Below are 26,072 nucleotides of genomic sequence, written 5' to 3'. Positions count from 1 at the left end.
TCTTTTAATTGTACTCTATCTTAGGTTTAATGGGTGCTTTCTGAAATAGTGAAGGGTAACTAGGGACAATACAGAATGCTCCAACTTTGCTTCCCCCCACCACCCCACAAAGGGGCCCAAAAAAGGTTATTTTAAAGACATCCCTGGAATTTCTGTTTGTTAGATTTGCCACCATGACTGATTCTACAGCCACAACTCAATTGTTCTTAATACACTGGGCCAGATACTAAAATATCTACAGTGTCATATATATGACATGTCATATATATATACACACACACACACATACACACAGTGTCTATATATACTGTATATATACGTACACACACAGTGTCTCTATATAGCATATATATATACACACAGTGTCATATATATATAAATACTCATCATTGAACTTATATACATGACACTGTAGATATTCATATATATGAAGAAAACTAGGAGGTTTCACCATTAGGGTTTGCATGGATTCCATCCAGAATAAAAACCCTCCAACACAGCCAGCCAAGGTGGGCAGGGCAATATAGTCCTCAGCCTTTCCAAGGAACCACAGCCTGAGTTAGGGTATTCCATATATGATTTGTGTACAGTATTTTCAAAAACAATACTACTGAACCTAGGCTTGACAACTTCAATTCATGTCTCTCTCTCTCTCTCTCTCTCTTTCTTTCTTTTTTTCATTTTTCTTTTTTTTTTTTTTTGATGGTATAACCTTCGTGTGCAGTACTTCTTGAGATAAATTTATTAAAAACTTGTATTTATGAGGTAATCTCTTTGGACTGCAAGGTCTGTGCAGATATAAACAAAGACTTCAGTTATCTATTGCATTGTAATTTTCTTTTAAAATTTCTAAAACCTGTTTTTTTCTACGCTTGTAAATTTGAGGATCATTCATTTTAGTGTAAGTAGTAGAAGATAACAGGATTGAAATTTTTGCCTGCTCTCATTTTCTTCTAATAATAATAAAAAAAAAATCTCTATTTGTTGGCTTTTTTGCTTTAAAAACATTTTACTCATGAAATTTTGATATAACAAAATGGTATGTAAGTTATAAAGTGAATTGTTTGAATGAACACACCATCCTTAAGACTGCCCAAATTATAAACTATTTCATTAAGTCCTATCCCCTACTGAAAAGCAAGCACCCTGCTTCCAGTCTATTTTCATCCCCAGCAACTTTTATTTAAAATATTTCATTTACCATTCCTTGATTTTCTTTATAATTTTATCCTTAAACAACATATTATAAAATGTTGCTTGTTTTTGAACTTTTCCCTGAGATTCATACATCTGATTAAACAATATTGATGCATGCAGCTGCAGATGATTTATTTTCCATGTTGTATATTAATATATAAATATACTACTACTTCCCCTTCATCTTTCACCAAATATTCATCACATAGATATTTGGGATATTTTCTTTGTTTCCATTCTAACCCTATTATTGTAAACATTCTTAAAATTTTCTCCTGGAGTACGTGTCTATATAATGTAATACCATTTGTATACATTTCAAAACAAACATTTGATAACTTCACTGTATGATAAAGGAAATTCCTTGTGGACAAGGGACAGACAGAACTCAAAGTCATCCCTCTGCTCATGTAAGACAAATATATATCTGATTGTTTTCTCTGCCCTATTGTTTCACTGAGCCATACTAAGGCAAAAATGACTATTTCTGTCAACTGTATATTCAGTGAAAGGCTAATCAGAAAATCAAAAGAATGCAATCATTTGTCTCTTATCTACCTATGACCTGGAAGCCCCTTCCCTGTTTCAAGCTTTCCTGCCTTTTCAGAGCGAATCAATTTACATTTTACATGTATTGATTGATTTCTCATATCTCCCTAAAATGTATAGAACCAAGCTGTACCCGACCGCCTTGGGCACATGTCGTCAGGACCTCCTGGGGCTGTGTCAAGGGTGCCTTCTTTACCTTGGCAAAATAAACTTTCAAATTAGACTGAGACCTGTCTCGGATTTTGGGGGTTCATAATTCAGACTTGGTAGTTTCCAGTTTATTTTTTAAAAACGAGTGTCTGCAAAATATATATCATATTGTCTTTACTGTACACGTTCCTCTATTATCTGCTACTGTGAGTAACATCATATTTTAAATCACAGCTTAATATTCCTCACTAACCACGTGGCTAAACCTTGCTTATCGCATTCCTAATCATTGAACTTTTGTATCTGGTGCAAGAAAACTGCAACTAACTTACCTGGCTGATTCATAGCATGATTGTTTTCCCTGCCTTATACTTGCTCCTGGTTTCAGTTAATAATGGCTTTTCTTTCTGTTTGTGGGTCAGGGAGGCTTAAAGCATCATTTCCCTTTATCTTCCCCACTGAATAGTTTCCTGCTGTGCTTTACCCCTGTGTCTGTAATGTGAAAAACATCCGTCCTACCTAAATTACCATTCAAGTGTAATACCTTTTTTATTTAACCCTGAGTGCATGACTGCTCCCTTTAATCCTACTCAATCTACCCTGAACAGGGAAATATCTAAAGGAGAATTTATGGTCCCAAGCTTCAAATGCTATTTCTCAGTGTACTTGGAAATGATTTCAAAATTGATGTTCACTGAAGTTTTAGATCAAAAATTGAGCATAGATAAAGCCAAGGTCATGACTAGCCAGCTCACAATTATTTCTGTAAAAGCTTACCTAGAGAGAGTAACACTGCTGTGCTTTGTATCTCAAATGATAAATTAACATTAGAAGCCAAATTAAAGTATTACAGAATAAGGGCTCATGATCTGGCCAAAAAAGTATTCAGGCATGACCTCACCAATTAAACCACTAAAGTGATATGACAGACAGGTCAGACAGTTTTAAAGAGTGTCTAGAACTCAAATAGTAACGAGCTCTGGTGAACATACACAGAGGAAAGTGACAGCTTAGAGCAATAATTTATGTATCCTAGAATAAAATCCAAAACTGCATGGACTCTCTAGAAAATTCTTAGCAATCATTACGCTAGAATATTTTATTATTTTACAGATATTTGATAAGCATTTAGTCATTTGCTTTCCACATCCACAATTTACAAAGCTAGCAAAGTAGCTGTGGTAATATGCTAATTATATTATCTGTGAATAGAGAGAAGATATTATTCTTTAACCCCTTGTCCAATATGTAAAGAACCAACAAACAACATTTTTCTATATAGTGTATGTATTATGATTTAACTAACTTACATTAATGTCTGTATAAACATATAAAAGTCAAAAATTATCCCCCAATTTTAATGAGATGACAAATAATTATACGCCCTCAAATTTAAAACAATCTGTAATTTGTGAAAATAAGAAGGGTAAATTAGAATACCGGTATACAATTTATTTAATTATTGACTTATTTCATATTTTAACAGTATTACTATTAAGAAATTTTTTAAAAACTCACATTGTATCAATTTTCATCATTCTTCATCATATTTTGTCCTCAGAACATACCAGACAGTATCTGAAGATACGTGTGTGCCTTGACTCATTGTAAAAACTTATCTGGCACATATTTGTCTGACCCGTGAACTGTGAAAAATCATTTTTGACTTTTTAAGCCTAGGTTTGAGATATGGATCAAGCAGGGACAAGATACCAGCAAGCCCATAAATATAACAGCGCAAAGCGTGAGGAGCAGAACCAAACTGAGAAAATGATCAAATCGGAGGAGTCTAGCACTCATTTTATTCTCCTACGTCAAATGTACTCTCATTAAAGCAAGGAAAATATGAATGCAAAATACTAACAAGGCCAGTGTAAAGGCAATGTTACTGAAGTCAGTTAATTAGCAATGTTTTCAGCTTCTTCTGAACGTTGAAATAATAATATATTTTTGTAATTTTCTTTACCACTCCACCCTTTTCTCTGCTGAGTAGAAGTAAATGAAGCATTGGAAAGGTTGGATTCAAGTCCTCATACAACATGAGTCTACAAATGAAGTGATATACATAAAGCTTCTTTCAGAAGTGTAAAATGACAGCAACATATATACAAGTTGTAAGTTATTTCTTTAAATGTAGATTAAATATGTTAGCCAGTATAATCATATTTTGTAACAGTGTTTTTTTTGTTTTCTTAAAATGTGAATCCAAGTCTACCCTGTTCCATCCCAGAATGATTATAGTCAGAGGACCCCATCGCAGAAAAAACACTTTCCAGGCTTTAGCACATTAATATCCCTTATAAGGTGTTCCTGGTGCATCTCTTCAGCCTGATAGCTCTCTGTCCTACAACTGTGTTAGACTGTACCTCCTAAGCTTTTGAGCTGTTTACTATTGCCAGGAGGTGCTAGAATACCTCAGTGCCTTTGCCAAGTAATTCTAGTCCATGAGCATATATGCCCTTCTCGTGCTCAACTCACACAGTAGCTTCCTGATGAAACTCCTGATCATGCAAACAGGACTTACTTTTCCCTGATATGCATCTTTACTTTCCCTTTATGTGCATCTTCACTTTTCTCTGCACATTCTACAGCATGGAGATATGATACTTAGCATTGATTTATTACTGTGTCTGCTTCTTTTCACTTGGTAAAGGCCTTAAGGAGAGAGTGTTTCAAAAGACTCTTCTTTCTCTAATCCCCATAACAACCCCTGACACAAAAATGTGTATAAAATGCACTATGTCATCATTGGTAGTACTCTCTTTATTTTTATAAAATAGCATTATGGCTACTCTTCAGTATGGTAAAAAGAAGAGAAAGTAGCCATGTAAATAAAACTTACTGTTGAATTAAAATTATCTGTTGGAATTAAATGAAAACTGAGAGTACCTGATACCTACAAGAAACTTTTGCTAAGGAAAATAGGTGATGTTCACATATACATTGACTTCAAGGGGCTTAAAATATAGCAAATTAGACAGCTATGCAATTCTGTGTAAAATAAAACAGAATACTCAGTCATGCACGAAGACCTTTGAAGTTAAAGATAATGAGAATGTTATCAGTTTAAGGGCTTCGGATTAAAACTATTCTCCTGAGTGACATTTGAAATGAGACTTAAGAACCAAATTGATTTTTGGTGCATATAACGCACTTCATGAATACTGGGATATATTGCGAATATGGCTTAGGACTATCTTCTATAAGATTTACAATGCTGAAATAATATTTTGAATTTCATATATTAGTATCAAGCTAGTGAAAGTTTAGGACTAGAAGAATCAGATGATTAGGAATACGCATTTTAGAACAATTCAAACAGGCCACCATATGTAGAGGATTGTAATAACGTGAAAAATGTTCAGGAGGCAGGTAAAGGCAAATAAACAATGACAACAATACTGAACTATGACTGAATACAAGGTAGTGGCAGTGCCTTGGAAAATGGAATGAGAAAAACTGGAGTTTACATGAATGTAGAGTTCAATGATTCATCAGCCAACTCATTCATAAAGAGCAAGAAAGGCATTAAATATTAACCTGAGAATTTGAGCCCAGATAACTGGAAGGATTATGGGCAAATAAAATAATAATAAATTCATAAGAAAAAGATGCTTTGGAAAGAAAATGTATGCACAAGAAATAGTCAGTGCATTGTTTTAGCATAAAGGGTACTGCAGTAAAAATAACAACAGTAGTTGTTTCTATGTACATTATTTTTTCTTTACCATAATCCAGAAAAAAAGTGTTATATCAATCTGAATCTCAAACAGTCTATGTCAATCATTGACATATCCACTGCCATTACATGGCAGAGTAAAAAATCAAAACCACAGTACTATAACATTCCTACAGCTTTTTATCTACACTTGTACTGTCACTTAGCTTACTGCTTAACCAGTGGAACAATAATAAATGTGTTAGGCAGCTGTCTTTTGTTACAGATCAATAATAAAAATGTTAATTGTACTAAAACTGCAAGTGTGGTTTTTCTACTAGATAATAAAGAAGTCCCTTACAACCACATTTTCTGACAGAGAAACATTTGACATAATTTTTTAAAAGTTTTTTTTTTCTGTTCTCTTTTAGAGACATAAATAAGGTTTTTGTTTCATGTGATGGGTTCTATAGAGCCATTGTCATGATAAACAACATAATATCATTAAAACTAAATAAATTTATTTATCCTACACACTACTTTATTTTATTATAGAACATCAACCAATCTAATAGATTTTTTGTACCAAATGGACTGAGTTTATTTTATTATAACTGTGTAACTGAAAAGATTGCTTGAATGATTACTTTTGTTAAGGTTGTATCCTTATTTTTAAATTTATTGATGTCAGGCAGGTAAGTAAGAGATAATAATGAATTACTACTACTGTCCATTTAAGAAGAAAAATTGATGATTAATTACTGGATATGTTAGAGAACAATTTTTTTTTAATTTTTAAATTATAGTTACATAATAGTTGTATATATTTGTGGGATACATGTGATGTTTTGACAGAGGCATACAATATGTAATAATCAAATAGGGTATTCGAGTATCCATCACCTTAAGCATTTATGATTTCCTTGCATTAGGAACACTCCGATTCCACTCTTTTAGTTATTTTAAAATATACAATAAATTATTAGCTATAGTCACCATATTGTGCTACTGAATACTAGATCTTATTCATTTTAACTATATTTTCTACCCATTAACTCATTACCAATTTACCCCCTCCCAGACATGCTATTATTTCCTGCTTCTGATAACCATCATTCTACTCTATATCCATGAATTAAATTGTTTTTATCTCCCATATATGAGTGAGAAAGGGTGATATTTGTCTTTCGGTGCCTGGCTTATTTCACTTAGCATAACATCCTTCTAGTTCCATCCATATTGTTGGAAATGGCAAGATTTTATTCTTGTGAATGAGTAATATTCCATTGTGTATTTGTACCACTTTTTAAAATTCATTCATCAGTTGATGAACACTTAGGTTGATTCCCTATCTTGGCTCCTGTGAATGGTGGTGCAATAAATAGAGGAGTGCAGATATCTCTTTGATATACTAATTTTCCTTCTTCGGGATATATACCCAACAGTTGAGACTGCTGGATCACATGACAGTTCTATTTTTAGTTTCTTGAGGAACCTCCACACTGTTCTTCATAACGGCTATACACTAGTTTACATTTCCACTGACTGTATAAGGGCTTCTGTTTCTCCACATCCTCGTCAGCATTCATTACTGACTGTCTTTTGTATATAAGCAATTTTCACTGGGGTAAAATACTATATTATTATAGTTTTGATTTGCATTTCTCTGATGATTACTAATGTTGAGTATGTTTTATACATCTTGGACAACTGTGTGTCTTCTTTTGAGAAATATCTATCCAGATTTTGCCAATTATTAAAGCAGATTGTTTTTCCTTTCCTATTGCAAAGTTTGAGCTCCTTATATATTCTGATATTTATCCCTTCTCAGATGGGTAGTTTACAAATATTTTCTTACATTTTATGGGCTGTGTCTTCACTTTGCAGAATGTTTTCTTTGCTATGTAGAAGTATTTTTGCTTGATGTGATATCATGTGTCTATTCTTGCTGTGGTTGCCTATGCTTTTGAGTTGTTACTCAAGATATCCTTGAATAGACCAATGTCCTGGAGAGTTTCCCCAGTGTTTTCTCCTGGGAGTTTCACAGTATCAGGTTTTAAATTTACGTCTTTAATCACATTTGATTGGATTTTTATACTGTGAGAGATAGGGGTCTAGTTTCACTTTTATGCATGTGGATATCTGGTTGTCCCAGCACCACTTACTGAAAAGACCATCTTTCCCAAATGTGTGTTCTTGATGCTTTTGTTGAAAAAAAAAAAATTGACTAATAATATATTTATTTATTTATGGATTTTCTATTTTTTCTCCATTGGTCTATGGGTATGTTTGTATGCTAGTAACATGCTATTTTGGTTACTATAGCTTTGTAGTATAATTTTAAGTCAGATAAAGTAATTCCTCCATTTTTGTTCATTTTGCTGAGGATAGCTTTAGCTATTTTGGGTATTTTTTAGTTCCATATAAACTTTAGGATGAGATTATTTTTTCTAGTTCTGTGAAAAATCTCATTGTTATTTTGTTAGAGATTGGGTTCAAGCTCTAATTTGCTTTTGGTAGTATAAACAATTTAAAAATACTGATTTTTCTCATGCATGAAAATGGAATATCTAATTTTCAGTGTTCTTTTTGATTTCTTTCATCAGTGTTCTATAATCTTTCACTTGTTTGGTTAACTTTGTTCTTAGGTATTTTATTAGTCCATTTTCCTGCTGCTGATAAAGACATACCCGAGACTGGGCATTTACAGAAGAAAGAGGTTTAATTTGACTTACATCTCCACGTGCCTGGGGAAGCCTCACAATCATGGCAGGAGGCAAGGAGGAGCACATAACATTTTATGTGTATGGCAGCAGGCAAATAGAGAGATTTGGCCGGGAAACATCCCCTTATAATACCATAAACTCTTATGAGACTTATTCACTATCACAAGAACAGCATGGGGCAGACCTGCCTGCATGATTCAATTACCATCCACTGGATCCCTCCCATAACACATGGGAATTCAAGATGTGGTATGGGTGGGAACACAGCCAAACCATATTATTCCACCCTTGGACCCTCCCAAATCTCACGTCCTCACATTTCAAAACCAATAATCCCTTCCCAACAGTCCCCCAAAGTCTTAACTGATTTCATAATTAACTCAAAAGTCCACAGTCTAATGTCTCATCTGAGACAAGGCAAGTCCCTTCCACCTATGACCCTGTAAAATCAAAAGCAAATTAGTTACTTCCTAGATACGGTGGGGTTACAGGCATTGAGTAAATACAGCAATTCCAGTTGGGAGAAATTGGCCAAAACAAAGGGGTTATAGGCCTCATGCAAGTCCAAAATCCAGTGGGGCAGTCAAATCTTAAGGCTCCAAAATAATCTCCTTTGACTGTATGTCTCACATCCAGGTCACACTTATGCAAGAGATGTGTTCTCACGATCTTGGGCAGCTCTGCCGCTGTGGCTTTGCAGGATCCAGCCTCCCTCCCTGTTGCTTTCACGGGCTGTCATTAAGTGTCTGCAGCTTTTCCAGGCACACAGTGCAAGCTGTCGGTAGATCTACCATTGTGGGGGCTGGAGGAGGGTGGCCCTTTTCTCACAGCTCCACTAGGTGGTGCTGCAGTAGGGAGGAGTCTGTGTGGGAGCTCCGACCCCACATTTCTCTTCCGCACTGCCCTAGCAGATGTTCTCCATGAGAGCCTCACCTCTGCAGCAAACATCTGCCTAGACTTCCAGGCATTTCCATACATCCTCTGAAATCTAGGCAGAGGTTCCCAAACCTCAATTCTTGACTTCTCTGCACTCACAGGCTCGACACCACATGGAAGCTGCCAAGGCTTGAGGTTTGCAGCATCTGATGCCACAGGCCAAGCTCTATGTTGGTCCCTTTCAGACACAGCTGGAGCATCTGGGACACAGAGCACCAAGTGCCTAGGCTTCACACAGCACAGGGACCCTTGGACCCAGTCCATGAAACTATTTTCTCCTAAGCCTCTGGGCCTTTGATAGGAGGGGATGCCATGAAGACCTCTGACATGTCCTGGAGACATTTTCCCATTGTCTTGAGAATTAGCATTTGGCTCCTGGTTACTTATGCAAATTTCTGCAGCTGGCTTGAATTTCTCCTCAGAAAATGGGTTTTTCTTTTCTATCACATTGTCAGGATGCAAATTTTCCAAACTTTTGTGCCCTGCTTCCTTATAAAACTGAATGTTTTTAACAGCTCCCAAGTCACCTCTTGAATGCTTTGCTGCTTAGAAATTTCTTTCACCAGATACCCTAACTCATCTCTCTCAAGTTCAAAGTTCCACAAATCTCTAAGGCAGGGGCCAAATGCTGCCAGGCTCTTTGCTAAAATGTAACAAGAGTCAACTTTGCTCCATTTCCCAACAAGTCCTTCAACTCCATCTGAGAACACCTCATCCTGGATCTTATTGTCCACATTACTATCAGGCTTTTGTTCAAAGGCAATCAATAAGTCTCTAGAAATTTCCAAACTTTCTCACATTCTCCTGTCGTCGTCTGAGCCCTCCTAACTGTCCCAAACTCTGCCTGTTACCTAGTTCAAAGTCGCTTTCACATTTTTGGAGTGTCTTTCAGCAACGCCCTACTCTACTGGTACCAATTCACTGTATTCGTCCACTTTCACACTGCTGACAAAGACACATCTGAGACTAGGCAATTTACAAAATAAAGAGGTTTAATTTGACTTATAGTTCCACGTGACTGGCAAAGCCTCACAATCACGGTGGGACAAAAGGAGCAGAAAGTCACATTTTACATGGATATCACCAGGCAATGAGAGAGATTGGGCAGGGAAACTTCCCCTTTATAACATCCTAAGATTTCGTGAGATTCATTCACTATCATGAGCATAGCACGGGAAAGAACTGCCCCCATGATTCAATTACTTTCCACTGGGTGCCTCTCACAACACATGGGAATTCAAGATGAGATTTGGGTGGAGACTCAGCCAAATCATATCAGGTATTTTATTTTATTTATAGCTATTGTAAATGGGATTAAATTCTTGTTTTCTTTCTTTCATATTGTGCACTGTTGGCATATAGAAATGCTAGTGATTTTTGTATATTGATTTTGCATCCTGCAACTTTACTGAATTTGTTTATCAATTTTAATCATATTATGGTGGATTTGGGTTTGTTTTTTGTTTCTAAATATAAAATCATAACATTTTCAAAAAAAGAAGAATTTAATTATGCCCTCTCTAATTTGGATTCTCTTTATTTCTTTGTCTTGTTCTCTCTTTTTTTTTTTTTTTGTTCTTTTTGAGATGGAGTCTCGCTCTGTTGCCCAGGCTGGAGTACAGTAGCACCATCTTGGCTCACTGCAAGCCCGCCTCCCAGGTTCACACCATTCTCCTGCCTCAACCTGTCAAGTAGCTGGAATTACAGGTTCCCACCACCACGCCTGGCTAATTTTTTGTATTTTTAGTAGAGATGGGGTTTCACCGTGTTAGCTAGGATGGTCTTGATCTCCTGACCTCATGATCTGCCTGCCTCGACCTCCCACAGTGCTGGGATTACAGGTTTGAGCCACTGCACCCAGCCTGGATGCTCTTTATTTCTTTCTTTTGTCTGATTGCTCTGGTTAGGACTTCCTGAGCATCATGATGAATAAATGGTGACAGAGGGTATCCTTGTCTTTTTCCATATCTTAGAGGAAAGACCTTCATTTTTTTCTCATTCATTACAATACTAGTTGTGGGTTTGTCATATATGGCTTTAATTATGTTGAAGTATATTCTCTCAATACCTAGTTTTTTATAAAGGTATATTGAATTTTATTGAATACTTTTTAAACATCAATTGAAATGATCGTATGGTTTTTATCCTTCATTCACACTATATGATGTATCACATTAATTTTCACGTTTAATTAACCTTGTATCCCTAGGAGGAACCCCGCTTGATCATGATGGATGATCTTTTAATTGTGTTGCTGAATTGGTTTGCTATTTTTTGTTGTTGACATTTTTGCTCTGTGATATCAGAAATATTGACCTGTAGTTGTCTTTTATTTATTGTGGGTTTGTCTGATTTTTGCGTCAGAGTAACGCTGGGTTCATAGAATGAGTCTGGAAGTATTCCTTCCTTCTAGATTTCTTTTTAGTAAGTTTGAGTAGGATTGGTATTAATTTTTATTTAAATACTAGAATTTAGCAGTGAAGCGAGCAGGTTCTGGGCTTTCGTTTGATGGAGAGATTTTTTTTTTACTCCTTCTATATTATTACTTGTTATTGATCTATTCATGTTTAGGATTTTTTTTTATGATCTAATCTTTGTAGTTTGTATCTTTCTAGAAATTTTAACATTCATTCTAGATTTTCCAATTTGTTGGCATTTAGTTGATAATAATAGTCTGTAAGAATCCTTTGGATTTCTATAGTATTAGTTGTAATGTCTCATTTTTCATCTCTGATTTTATTTTTTGGTATCTTCTCTCTTTTATTTTTAGTCGAGCTAAAGAATTGGCAATTTTCTTGATATTTTCAATACACCAACTCTTCATTTCAATGGTATTTTGTATATTTTTAGTCTCGATTTTATTTATTTATGCTATAATCCTTATCATTTATTTTCTTCTATGAATTCTGGGTTTGGATTGCTCTTATTTTTTAAATTTTAACATGCAAATATAAGTTGTTTATTTGAAGCTTTGCTGCTTTTTAGATTTATGTGTTTATTGCAAAATATTTCCCACTTACTACTGCATTTCCTATATTCCATAGCTTTTGGTGTGTTATGTACCTACTTTCATTTGTTTCAAGAAATATTTATTTGCCTTCCTACTTTCTTCACTATCCCTGTGGTCATTCAGAAGCGTATCGTTTAACTTGCATATGTTTATATAGTTTCCAAAGTTCCTCTTACTAATTTCTAGTTTTATTCCATTTGGTCAGAAAAGATATTTGATATTATTTCAATTAAAATAATGTTTTTGCATGGCCTAACATATGTTTTATACTGTATTGTCTGTGTACTTACTATTCCCAAGGGAGTGGTGATTTCTTGTTGTTCATCAGTGTCCTTTTCTTCCAGACTGAAAAACTCCCTTTAGCATTTCTTATAATACAAGTCTGGTGTTTACAGTATTTCCCAGCTTTTGAATGTCTGAGAAAGTATTAATTTTTTCTTTATGTTTGAAAGACAATTTTGCTGGTCATAACATTCTAGACTGAAAGATTTTTATTTTTTTCCTTCACACTTTGAAATGTCATCCTACTTTCTCCTGGCCTGTAAAGTTTCCACTGAGAAGTCTGCTGCCAGACATATAGGAGCTCCTTTACATGTTGTTTGCTTCTTTCGCTTGCTGATGTTAGAATCCTCTCTTTTATCCTTGAGCTTTGAGATTTTGGTTAACATAAGCCTTGTACTCTTACTTGGGTTTAGTTTTCTTGGTGTTCCACGACCTTCTTGTACCTCAATATTCATATCTTTCGCCACAATTGGAAAGTTCTCTGTTGTTATTTCTTTCAATAAAATTTTCACTATGGTCTCTCTGTCTCTACATCCTTTTTATGGCCAGTAACTCTTATATTTGCCCTTTCGAAGTGGTTTTCTAGATCTTGTTGGCATTCTTCCTTTTTTTCAATTCCTGTTTCCTTTTTTCTCCTCTGACTGTATTTTCATACAGCCTGTCTTCAAGCTTATTATTTCTTCTGCTTGATCAATTCTGGTGTTGATAGGCACTGATGCATTTTCAGAAAGTCAATTGAATATTTCATTTTTAGTTTTTCTGTTTGACTTTTTTATTAATCTTTTAAAAATTTCTCTGAAAGATATTTGAATTCCTTGTGTCTATTATCTTGAAGTTCATACAGCTTCCTCAAGACAGCTATTTTAAATTCTTACTCTGTAAGTTCACATACATCTGTCACTGCAAGATTGGTAACTGAGGCCTTATTTAACTTGTTTGGCGAGGTTGTATTTTCTTGGAAATTCTTGATGCTTGTGGATTTTTATTAATGTCTGGGCAGTAAAGAGTTAGGTATTTATTTCAGTCTTCACAGTATGGGTTTGTTTGAACCCATCCTTCTTGAGGAGGCTTTCATCATATTCAAAAGAATTGGGTATTACGATTTAAGCCTTTGGTCAACGCAGCCATATAAACACTGCCTTGCTGATTCCTAGAGGCATCACCTTGGTAGGCTTGGGTAAGATAAAGGAGAATTCTTTGGGTTATCAGATGACATCGCATGCTCTCTTCCTCCTCTTTCCCCCAGTCTTCTTCCTTCGTTTTCCTCCAATCTTAAGGAGTCTCTCCAGGGATACCTGGAGTTGGGGTTGGGTGATATGACCACTTTCATGACAACCATAGCTGGGACTGTGCTGGGTCACACCTGAAGCTAGCAAAGTTCTGGGTCTCACCCAAGGCCTATGGTGAGTACTGCCTGGTTACTATTAAAGTTTATTCAAGGGCCAAGGGCTCTTTTGTCAGCATGTGGTGAATCCTGACAGCACTGGGTTCTCCCTCAAAGGCAGTGAATTCCTTTCTGGCCCAGGGTAAGTTTAGAAACATCATTCATGAGCTAAGGCCCAGAACTGGGGGCTTCAGGAGTTTGCTTGGTGCTTTATTTTACTGTGGCTGAGTTGTTGCTGAAGTTGCAAGACAAAGTCCTCTGTACTTTTCTCTCTCATTCCTCAAGGAGTGTCTCTCTAAGCTACACTGGCTACAGGTGAGAGAGAAGTGATACAGGCATTTCCTGGGCACCACAGTTGGTGTTGCATTGAGCTGCATGCACTTCAATTCCACAGCCTCTGAGACCACGGAAGCTCCAGAGCTTGCCCAAAGACTGTGGTCCTTGTGGCGTGACAGCCACACAAATTTATTCTGGGTCCCAGGCCACTTTAGTCAGCTGGTAGTGGAACCAAGAGGGGCTCAAATTCCTAACCTTGGTGCTGAGAATTATCCTGTCACCCAGGGTTAGTCTAAATTCTCCCTCTTTGGACACTGGCAGAAATCTGCCCTGTGTTGTATTACACTGTGACAAGGCAGCACTGAGTTCCAATGCACAGTACTACATTCACTTCTTTCTCCTTCCTCTAAGCAGAGATTCTCTCTCCAAGCAGAGTACTCTCTCCAAGCAGAGTACTCTCTCCAAGCAAAGATACTCTCTTCAAGCAGCAATGATGGGAGTTGGAGGAGGATGGTGTAAGCAATGCAAGATTTTCTTTTCCACACTCTTGAATGCCTTTTTCCTTGACATTATGTTAAACCAGATACTATGATTGCTAATTTGATTTTGTGGTTCTTATGAAGTGCTTTCTTGCATGGATAATTGTGCAATTTGTTGGTCCTCTGCGGGAATGATAATTGAAGCGTTCTATTCGGCCATCTTGCTCCGCCTCCTAATTCTCAAAAATGACTTTTTAAAAATCACTATTCCTAAGTGAGAGACTTTCAAAAAGTAATTTTCTTTCAAGAGAAAAAATCTTGCTACGTAATTCATTAAATACTCTAAATAGTGATTCTTTCAGTTTCTACAGATCTAATTGTTATTGCACTTACGAGTTTAGGTGACATGACAAAAAGATTAACAGTGTAATTGAAACTTAATTGAATGCTAATAAAGATGTGACCTGTGGTTATTATGATTTCTAATTGTTTTCTCTTGATGATACTTACATTAAACAACAAACAAAAAAGTAATACACATGACACTTATTTATACTATAGAATTACATAACTTGTCAAATATTTTAAACTATGTATTTGGTAGTTTAGAATACTTGAATGGTTTTGCACTCTATGTTGTAAATACAAAAATAGTAATTATTTAGTTATGTCAAACATGGAAATGTTGTCTTTTAGCCTGTATTTTTTATGCATTCTTATATACAATAGGACTTTTCTGACTGACAACATTTATCATTAGCAATTTTCCAACTGGGTTTGCGTCAGGACCTGCCTGATTCTTTAGACTGTGAACTCTCCCTCCCATTCCTGTGTTTATCTGTTCTACATTAAGTATAGATTTCTTGAATGCTTATTCTAAGCCAAACGCTAGTCTAGGGGGAGAGAGAAACAGAAGTGAATAAAACAATAAATATCTTTACTTATACCATGTATAATATCACTTGCTATCCAACACTAAAATTATAAATACTATTAATCACAGAAACTTAAAAACTCTAAGTTAGACCCACTTTCTGACCCTTGCTTCTTGTCTCATTCTAAGCTTATGCAACAATTCCACTAGCTGAGCCCTTGCCTTATCCCTGAGATCAAACTCCTAACAGATGATAGCCAATTTATCATAACTAGAGCACCTTAGTGGCCTCTGCTTTTTATCCTGCTTGGGGCAAACTGCTTAGTACCCCAGCTCCTACAGCACTGAAGTTGTTGTTTGTGGGAATGGGAATACTTTTCTATATAATCAAACAGTAGGATCAAACTACCAGCACACACATACTGCCAACGTCTTTGGCAACAATGGTTTGCCTATTCCTTGATAAATCTGCAGATTTTATCTGCCACTGGATTATCTATAGTAATCTCCAGTGTGAAGTAGGGTCACAGTTTCCTGGCTACCAATGTCTGAGTCTGGTGTGACGGAATGAATGCACATGCAACAAGTTATATGAAGTGAATTTATTATGTACAAATAGGCAACAATGGACCAAAAAAGTCTAAGGTTTGTGAGTTGGTTCCCTAATTCTCAAGAAAACTGCCTGGGGAGGATAGAGTCTTAACTGCATGTGTCCCACTTGCATAGGACCCAAAATGCAGCACACCATGGGTTATGTAGTTCAGGGAAACTTGACTGACTGAACTAAAGCTTGGAAGCTCTGCTTGATTTCACAAGAGAGAATAACAAAGCCCAGGCTTTTTCAAGCAGTTTCTACCTATCTCAGGATATTGCATTCCCAATATATTTTGCAGTTATTCTTGAAAACTACAAGCAAGAGATGGGGGAGACCTGAGTAAGTACAAGCCCACCCAGAGAATTGTGCTGTACCCTATTAGAACAACTATTACTTTATTATTTTGTCAAGTCTAGTAAATGCCTATGAGTCTTCATATCTTACCACCTCTGGCAGTGCTCCAACTTAACAATCAATACCAGTTCCAGAGTATTATCCTTCTCATTTAGCTCCTTTTGCAGCAAATTAAGTCATTCATGCCTACATCCCAATCTATAACATCTTAGCATAGACTGTGGAAGCCTTTGACCAAGACATTGCTGCAATAACAAACATAGACAGTTAAGCACAACTTTCTAATTTATAGGCAAAGTTGCAAAGCTATGAGTTCAGAAATTAGAACTAAAATTGTAGATCAGTCGAATAAAGGTGGAATAGAGGAGATATAATTAACATTGATCAAGTTTTATAAAGAGTTTCAAAATTTAAGACATGTTTTTCTCTAGATAGAGTGAAGCATTATTATGGGGCCTATCAGGTAAGCATAACCACCAAAGAGGTTATGGTGGTCCAGCAGCAGCTATTACTGAGGTAGCATCTGCAGAGGAAGTCCATTTGGTCCTGAAATACAATTAATCTGGGTATGATAATTTAGCCTTGAATTACTGAAATAGAAGGTAGAAGAAACCTAGGTGCAGGACATAATCAGCAACTGAACTGATAACTTATTAGCACTTGTCTGGCAGGCAGGTGCCTTTTTTCTTTTTTTTCTTCTTTTGAGATGGAGTCTTGCTCTGTCACCGAGGCTGGAGTGCAGTGGCACAATTTTGACTCACTGCAACCTCTGTCTTCCGGGTTCAAGTGATTCTCCTGCCTCAGCCTCCCGAGTAGCAGTAGCTGGGACTACAGGCACCCTCTACCACACTTGGCTAACTTTTGTATTTTTAGTAGAGATGGGGATTTCACCATATTGGCCAGGCTAGTCTCAAACTCCTGAGTTCAGGCGATCTACCCACCTCGGCTCCCAAAGTGCTGGGATTACAGGCGTGAGCCACCGCGCCCAGCCTTGCAGCCTTCTTAGGTATATAGTATACCTGGGCCAATAAACACAGGGCCAACGATGCCAAGGTTGGGAGGATGCATTTACTCAGATATATAATTACAAGCAAAATGTCATTTTTATGGGTTGAAATTTTTAGAAAATCAGAGATTATCAAATCCCACAATAACAATAAATATTTCAAATGGAATTGCTAGTAAAAATAAAATTTAAACCACATGAAATAAAAAGTATCTATGAAAAGTCTTCCTGATACTTTTTAAATCAATTTGTACACTTTCTAAGTAGTTTCATATTTCTTTGTGAACCCGATTGTTTCTGTTAATATTTACACCTACCTGTTGAGACAATACTAACACTATTAAAATCACCCCTTTTGTCTCAGCTATGTCCTGGTAAATGAAAATGTGATGTCATTCATTAGATTTATGTCATCCATATCTTCCAGCAGCATGCCTTACCTTTGACATAACCATGCCACAGTATCACATAGAAACTGAGCAAGATGACAGTGAGGTATCCAAGAATAAATTAACTACATCAGAACTTACATAATTTGGTGTTATCATTCTAAAAGGCAGAGCCAGCAAGCTCAAATTCATAAGATGTGACACATTTCAGAACAATTATTCTGTAATTTTCAGACCAGCAGGGATTTCTTAGTTTTCAGACAAATTCATTTCATATTTGCAAAACGCATTTTATCTCGTATGGCAAATGTGTCAAATTTTGTTTACATATATTTTTATTTTTATGGGTACATAGTAGGTGTACATATATGGGATACATGAGGTTTTTTTGATACATGCATGCAATGCATAATAATCACATCAGGATAAATGCAGTGTCCATTACCTGAAGCATTTATCATTTATTTGTATTACAAACATTCCAAGTATATTCTTTTATTTAAAAATAAACAAATTATTGTTGACTGTATCCTGTTGTGCTCTCAAATATTAGATTTTTTGTATCCATTAAACCAATCCCACTGCCACCTCCTCTGACTCCACTACCCTTCCCATCCTCTGGTAACCATCATTTTACTTTCTGTCTCCAGGTGTTCAATTATTTTAATTTTTACCTCCAACAAATTAGTGAGAAAATGTGAAGTGTGTCTTTCTGTGCTTGGCTTATTTCACATAACAAAATGTCCCCCAGTTCAACCCATGTTGTTTAAAATGACAGAATTTCAACATGTTTTATGACTGAATAGCACCCCATTGTGTATATGTTCCACATTTTCCTTATCCATTCGTATTTTGATGGGCATTTAGACTGCTTCTGAATCTTGGTTACTGTGAATAGTGCTGCAATAAAAATAGGAGTGCAGATAACTGCTCAATATACTGATTTCCCCTCTTTTGCATATGTACCTAACAAACAGTAGGATTGCTGGAACGTATGGTAGCTTCATTTTTAGGTTGTTGAGAAACCTCCATACTATTCTCCACAGTAGTTGTACTAATTTGCATTCCCACCAACAGTGTATGAGGATTCCCTTTTCTTCACTTCTTCACCAGCATTTGTTATTGCCTGACATTTGGGTAACAGTCGTTTTAAGGGATGTTATGATATCTCATTGTAGTTTTGATTTGCATTTCTCTGATGATCAGTAATACTGGGCATCTTTTCATATTCCTGTTTTCCACTTATATGTCTTCTTTTGAGAAATGTTTATTCAGCTCTTTTGCCCATTTTTAATTCCGATTATTAGATTTTTTTCTTATTGAGGTGTGTGAGCTCCTTATATATTCTGGTTATTAATCCCTTGTAAGGTGGATAGTTAATAAACATTTTATCTCATTCTATGTGCTGTCTCGTCACCATGTTAACTGTTTATTTTGCATATAGAAGCTTTGTGTGACCACTTTTGCTTTAGTTGCCTACAATTTTGGTATAGCCCTTGAGAAATCTGCAGACCAATCTCCTGGAGAACTTCCCCATTTTTTTTAGTAGTTTCAAAGTTTAGGTTTTAAATTTAAGTCTTTAATCAATTTGATTTGATTTTTTTTTAATATGGTGAGAAATAGAGGTTTAATTTCATTTTTCTGAATATGGATATCCTATTTCCCTCGCACCATTTATTGAAAAGACTGTCCTTTCCCCAATGTATGTTCTTGGCACCTCGTTTGAAAATTAGTTAACTGTAAATATATGGATTTATATCTGGATCCTGTATTCTGTTCCACTGGCCTGTGTGTATGTTTTTATGCCAGTACCATGCTGTTTTGATAAACTATAGCTGTAGTATAATTTTTATATACCTTTTTTGATACATGCATGCAATGCATAATAGGTAAATGAAAATAGGTAATGTGATTTTTCTAAGTCAGTTTCATTTTGCTCAGGATAGCTTTGGCTATTCGGGTCATTTGTGGTTTCATATATATTATACGATTGTTTTTTATATTTCTATTGCTGTGAAGAATGTCATTGGTATTTTGATAGGGATTGAATTCCATCTGCAGTTTGCTTTCGATAATATGGACATCTTAACAATATTGATTATTTCATGATCATGGAATATTTCTTCATTTTTTGTGTCTTCTTCAATTTCTTGCTCAATATTTTAAAGTTTTCATTGTAGAGATCTTCCACATTTTTGGTTAAGTTATTCTTAGTTATTTAATTTTATTTTATTTGTAGCTGTTGCAAATGTCATTATTTTTGTGATTTCTTTTTCAGATTGTTTGCTCTTGGCATATAAAAATGCTACTGATTTTTGTATGTTGATTTTGTATCCTACAGCTTATTGAATTTGTTTATCTGTTTTAATAATTTTTTGGTGGAGTCTTTAGGTTAAAAACATAAAATTTGTCGTGGATATTCAAACTAGAGACAAGGAATTTCGATGTTTAGACATAAATTGTGGAAAAGTCTTTTAAAGAAGGGAGGTTTACAGGTTTGCTTCTTTACTTTCCTCTCCTCCCTCCTTCTCTTGGCTCCTCCTTCCCTTTTTTTTCCTCCTTAAAATCATTTTTTTCTTCCTTTCTGTTTTGAATTTAGGTACATGTAAGAGAGTTTATCATACTACACAGTACATGGTATATCAACAGTTTTGCAAGGCCTTTCCTTTATTTATTTTTTTTTAACTATCATTTCTATTTCTCACTTACAATCTCTACAACCTTCCCTTATGGTTAAATGTGTGTGTGTGTGCACGCACGCACGCATGCATGTGCGTGCATGGATGTACACGCATGCACTTGCTCATGCGTGTGCACCTACATCTTGGTAAGTCAAAGAATGTTTTTGTTTCTGTGATCGTACCTCCTTATTTCTGTTAAATAGCATTGTGTTGTGAGTCTTAAACTCTTTGTTAATATAACATTTAAACAAAAATGATTTCAGTTGCATATAAGCACGTATTTTCCTACTTCAATATGTTCCACAATATTTTTATGCAGGCCTCCTCCACGTTTTATTGTACATTTCCCATAAGTAGACATATAAGTAGCCTTTATCTAAATGCTAGCAAAAATATTGCTTCCATGAATGTATCTGTATGTGAGTCTCATGAAACTGTTCAAGCATTTCTGGAGTATAAGGATTTTAACTGCAGATCACAATATATACTTATGTTCAATTTTGTTTTATATTTCCATATTTATTTCCATAATGACTTTTCTGATTAAACTATTTCCAGCATTATACACATGTTTCAAAGTATCTATATATTCACCAAAACATTTATACAATCAAACTTCATGTTTTTCTAGCCATACATGTATAAAATGGTAATTTACATTTATATTTGTATGATTACCAATGAAATTGTCAGACATTCATGTACTCCATATATGAGCTGCCTCTTTATATACTTTGTCCATTTTTTTTTCCCATTGGATTTTGTATTTCATCTCATTGATTTGAGGATAAATTTTTCTATCAATTATTTAATCTTATATTATTTTAAACTGTTTTAAATATAAATAACAAATGATAGTTATTATCACAATCTATTACTTGTCAACTTTTTTGTAGGTATCCTGTGTTAAGCTGAACTCCTTGATCTTAATGTAGTAAAATAATACGTATTTTTGATCCAAATTTCATTTTTTGAGACCTTGTTTTAAGAAAAACTTTTTTTGTTCTAATTCACCAAATGTTTATTAAACACTTACTCTGTGTCAAGTATTTTCCTAGGCATTCTTTTTTCCCAAATAAACTTGTTACAGTTATCCGTGACTCTGAGAGAGTGAGCTATTTTAAGAAATACCTCTAGGGTAGACAGTAATGTTCTATTATGAAAGTTCCTCTGGCAGTATATGATTTCAGAATGATAACCTTCTTCCTGTCATGCTTTCTTCCATCCTAGATACGCATTGTAGATGATCAGGTGTTCTGAATCCACCATGGCCAAAGCTGATTTTGCAAGATCTGTGTCATCTTTCGACCAATTGGTGTGGTAAAAGGAGACTTCTCTATTATAACTGCAGCTAGTTTTGCCACTGGGTCAAGGCAACCAAATACTGTTCAAAAAATAAACATCTTGCCAATCTTGACATACACAGGTAAAGCTGCAAGGTGTTGGCCCAACAGAGTCAGCTGAGGCTCACTTAGCTTACAAGCTCCAGTTTTTTGGAGGCAATTCATTGAATGGCTGATCACTGGGAACTGAGGCGAATCTAAGGCTTTGAAAGGGAAATCTTCAGGAGAATCATGATTACACTTCATAGTATGAAGGCATAATTTCTCTAAAGGTACATGTAAGATTTCAGGAACAGAATAATCCACAAAGCCTTCAAATTTTTCTCTCGTGTTCCCCCAGAATCAGAAGCCATCTCTGACTCGTCCAGCTCTCCCCTGGCACTGCAAAGCACTGGCTTTACTGACAAATGTCTCAACCAAAGAACTCATCTATCTGCTTTCATGGCGCTTATTTTCTTCTGTTTTTCCAGTGTCAATTACAAACTCAGTACCTGGAAGAGCGCTACCCATCTGTGCAAACTTTGTTGCTAAAACAATCTTTCTAACTCCTGCAGGAGGAAGTGTGAGTGCTGCAGCTTGATCTTGGGTTGAAAGAATAGAGTGCAGAGCTATCAATTTATATGGTTCAGAATACAACCTTCTATCATTTGATAGGAGACCATACAGCTGCTGAACACGAGCCAGGCCTGGGAAAAAGATTAATACTGCTCCTTCAATATTTCCAAACTGGGGACTTTTATCCAAATATGCAAGAAGTTCCAAAATGAAATCCAGGTTGATTTTATGAGGATTCATGTGTAGAGAACAGCATGCTGAGTGAAGTTGCTGTGCTTTTGGTAAAATAGATTTAAATCAGCATTTGCTCTAGTCTGAACTGAAATGTATTCTTAATTTTTTTATTCCCCCTGCTTTGTTTGTAACATTAGTGATTATTTCTTCTTCCTACTCCAGAAATTTCTGACAATATCCTGAGTCTTTTCACAGTACAAAGTCTGTTTCTTCTATTATATATTCATGATGAAAGGTCTCAGCAAGATAACTCCTTCCTGAAATTCTGAGAGTGGGGCAGTGTGTGAAATATGTGGAAAGCTGTTCACTGCCCACAGCCACACTCATTAGAATCAATTAGAGATGAGACTGTTTTTGTAAAACTTCCTTTAAGATAGTCAGTAGGAGGTCTGTCTGGACACTTCTTTTACGAACCTCATCTACAATAACATGAGACGCATTCGCAAAAGGACCATATTCTTGAAGTTTCCTTGGCAAAACCCCTGTTGTACAATAGAGTAAACTGGTAGATTCACAAGCTTGAGATAACATCCGGATCTGATATCCACACAAAGAATTCCTTCCTCCAGGTGCATTTTCACAGCCCAATTCATCACACAGTCTGGTGGCTAAACTCACTGCTGAGATCCTTTGAGGTTGGGTACAGGCAATGTTACATTTACTTGCTCCCTACTCATTTAGAAGCAAAACTTCCAACGGAAAATGTGGTACCTGAGTACTTTTATCACTCCTTGTTTTACCTGCCACAACCACTCAGCAGTGCCTTTAAGAGTTTCAACACTTGAATCCCGATGTTTAAATGCAGGAAACTGTTGTCTTTCCTTTAGAAGTTTTTAATACTTAGGTGTGCCTTGCAACTTTCTAGAGAGGTTTCTAACAGGTTCCAAATCTTCTGTGTTTGCTGATTCCAAGGACAGTGCAGAAAAATCAACAGAAGCTAAATTTTCCCAAGATTTCTCAGGATCGTTAGAGTTTTCTCTCCTACTTTCAGAATGCTGTTGTTGCTGCTGTTTCAATGTATTCAAAAGTTTGGCAATAAAAAGATCACATGGTTTATTGGTTTTCATTTTATTTAATTCTTCCCTTTTCTTTTCTGCATCACTACACTCCAGCCAAACATCTTGGGAAGTAGGATGAAATAACAGATGAACTGACTGCCCTTTAACTAAATGATAAAGAACTAAAGTACGTCTCAGGTGCTGAGCTTGCATGCCATCCTGTTAAGATTGTAGGCATCCTACCAGGACAGCACCTCCCGACTTGCTTACCCTAACCCCACATTTCCAGTATCTACCTACTGGAACTTTTTCAAAGGAACGATTTGGACTCTTGGGAAGAGTCTTCCTGAACCAGTCAATCAGAAATTGTTTGGGAGATTTTCCAGTTCAACTTTGAGTGGTACAGTCAAAACTTCTTACATCATGAGGTTCTTTTTATCTTTCTCTTCTTCAGTAGCAGCTGCAGATTTTTCAAATAACTTAAAAGTTCAATGCACTTTCCCACTCTATGGTCACAGGAGGGTTTTTTCTTTCATTTTGTTGATGTGAAATCTTTATGGCTGGATTAAGTACTGGATCATCTTCTAAAGTTTCCATTTCTCTTTGAAATTTCCTTATTTATTTATTTTTTTCCTGAGCCTCCTTTTGGTTTTGCCTTTTTTTTTTTTTTTTTTTTTCCAGTTTAAAGGTAGCTAGTTGCTCCTTTGCATCCAGCAGTTTTGCTGCAAAATGTAAGTACCTTTTGTTGGGATCATTTTTTTCCCTCTTCTTCTAAACTTTTAGAATTCTCATTCTTTTCTTCTTCATTTATTGTTCAGTGTACCGTGAAATCCATTCTTTCATATTTGCTTCCATATTTCCTTCTTCCTTTTTTGGCTTAATCTTAGGGTCTTTTGCTTTTTTGTTTGTTTTCATTTGTTTGTTTTGTTTTGTTTTAGGTTGCAATGGAGGTGAAATAGTGGCTTGTACGGGAGACTGCAATTTCAGCCCACTTTTAGGTTGTTACTCTTCAAATTCTTGACTGAATCCTTCAGTGCATCATTTGCAAGGTTTAAACAGAGCCAGTCCAAGGCAGAATGAAGGTCATTTCCATGTAAGAGAGTATTGGTCATGGCATCTTCAATGTCTTAGTCTTAAATAAAAATGCTTGTAAGGCCGTATAAAAATCCTGCAAGTTTTTTGGCAGTAAGTCATCCAGAAATCACTCCTTTGTCATTGTTTTGCTTTTTATGTTCATTGATCACTCCCATAATTCCTTGCTCTAGTTTGTTATTAATTACCACTTTCAAAAGAGATTTACCCAGACTTGCAGGACCACCAGAATCATTTGTAGAATTAAAACTATAAATTTTTGAATCTTGCTTGACTCGAGACTTCCTAGTGCTTGCAGCGGCATCGGGCGGGAGGCCTGGACACCAGCTTTTTCTTTTAGGCCTCCTGGGCAGTTCCAGCCCCAGTGGTGGATTTGGCTCTGAAAGCAGACACGGAGGCCCGGACCACCGGACCGCCGTGGCCGCCAGAGCCTTGTGTTTCTTGTCCTTGCCGCCAATGTGGCAGCTGTGGCAGAAGATCATTTGTGGTCCAGGTCCTGGCGCTGCCATCAAGAGCTCTTCACATTCCCCAGCTCCTGCTGCAACACCCTGTGCCCTCGATCCCAAGAAAAGCTTTCCTGCAAGAAGGTAGTAAACATATTTTCTTGTCCTTTCTCCTTTATGTTTTTTACTTGTCATATATATGAGTCTGCTGTGTGTATATTGCAAATTAGCTATTCTGCTTTACTTTTCTCCATGTCTTGGATCTGTTTTTACAGCAGCACGTACTAAGTGATGTTTCCTCACTAATGTCTCTTTTCATCTATATGATATCCACATGGATCTATTTCTGAACCCTCTGTTCTGTTCCATATCTTTGTTTGGGGCCAGAGCATCATAGTGTTGATAACTATTGTTTAGGTGCATTTGTTAAAATCTTGCAGGATGAGTCCCCTCCTCTTTTAAACAAAATTGATTTAGATATTTTGACCTTTAATCTTTCATAAATTTTTTAACTCCTTCAACCATCTTGCTGAAATTTATCTTGATACTTCAGTAGCTTTATAAATAACTTGGGTGCAATTATGTTTTTAAAGAAGACAAATTTTGTCTTTAAACTTATTCTTTTATCTATTTTGGTTTAGATTTTTATTATTTTGCATTTTGGTAGGATTTTTTTCTGTATACATTATAGTTTGTTTTTTGTTTGTTTGTTTTTGCTTTGACTTAAGGTTTTTCTATTTTTTTTTTTTTTGGAGTGGGGGTCACATTATCTTGTAATTTTTTTTTATTCTGACACATACCCTAAATAGAAAAGGTATGCATCATGTGTCTGTACAATTTAGAATAAAATAAACATCCAAT

At 35.9% G+C, this 26,072-nt stretch overlaps 2 pseudogenes across 1 annotated transcript in view; both read right to left on the bottom strand.

Moving 5' to 3' along the window:
- LOC112632269 overlaps window positions 1-23,505 on the bottom strand; it is a 140,556-nt pseudogene extending 117,051 nt beyond the window's left edge. The window contains exon 1 of the transcript XR_003121370.1: window positions 21,678-23,505. The product of XR_003121370.1 is annotated as an ATP-dependent RNA helicase DHX29-like (transcript). The remainder of the gene's footprint in view (window positions 1-21,677) is intronic.
- A 608-nt stretch (window positions 23,506-24,113) lies between these two features.
- LOC112632169 lies at window positions 24,114-25,406 on the bottom strand (annotated as a pseudogene).
- Window positions 25,407-26,072: the final 666 nt, after the last annotated feature.

Source organism: Theropithecus gelada, chromosome 1 (genome assembly GCF_003255815.1).
Source record: "Theropithecus gelada isolate Dixy chromosome 1, Tgel_1.0, whole genome shotgun sequence".
Classification (NCBI taxonomy): domain Eukaryota; kingdom Metazoa; phylum Chordata; class Mammalia; order Primates; family Cercopithecidae; genus Theropithecus; species Theropithecus gelada.
Note: the sequence above shows the minus strand (reverse complement) of the source record. Positions and strands in the feature narration are given on the sequence as shown.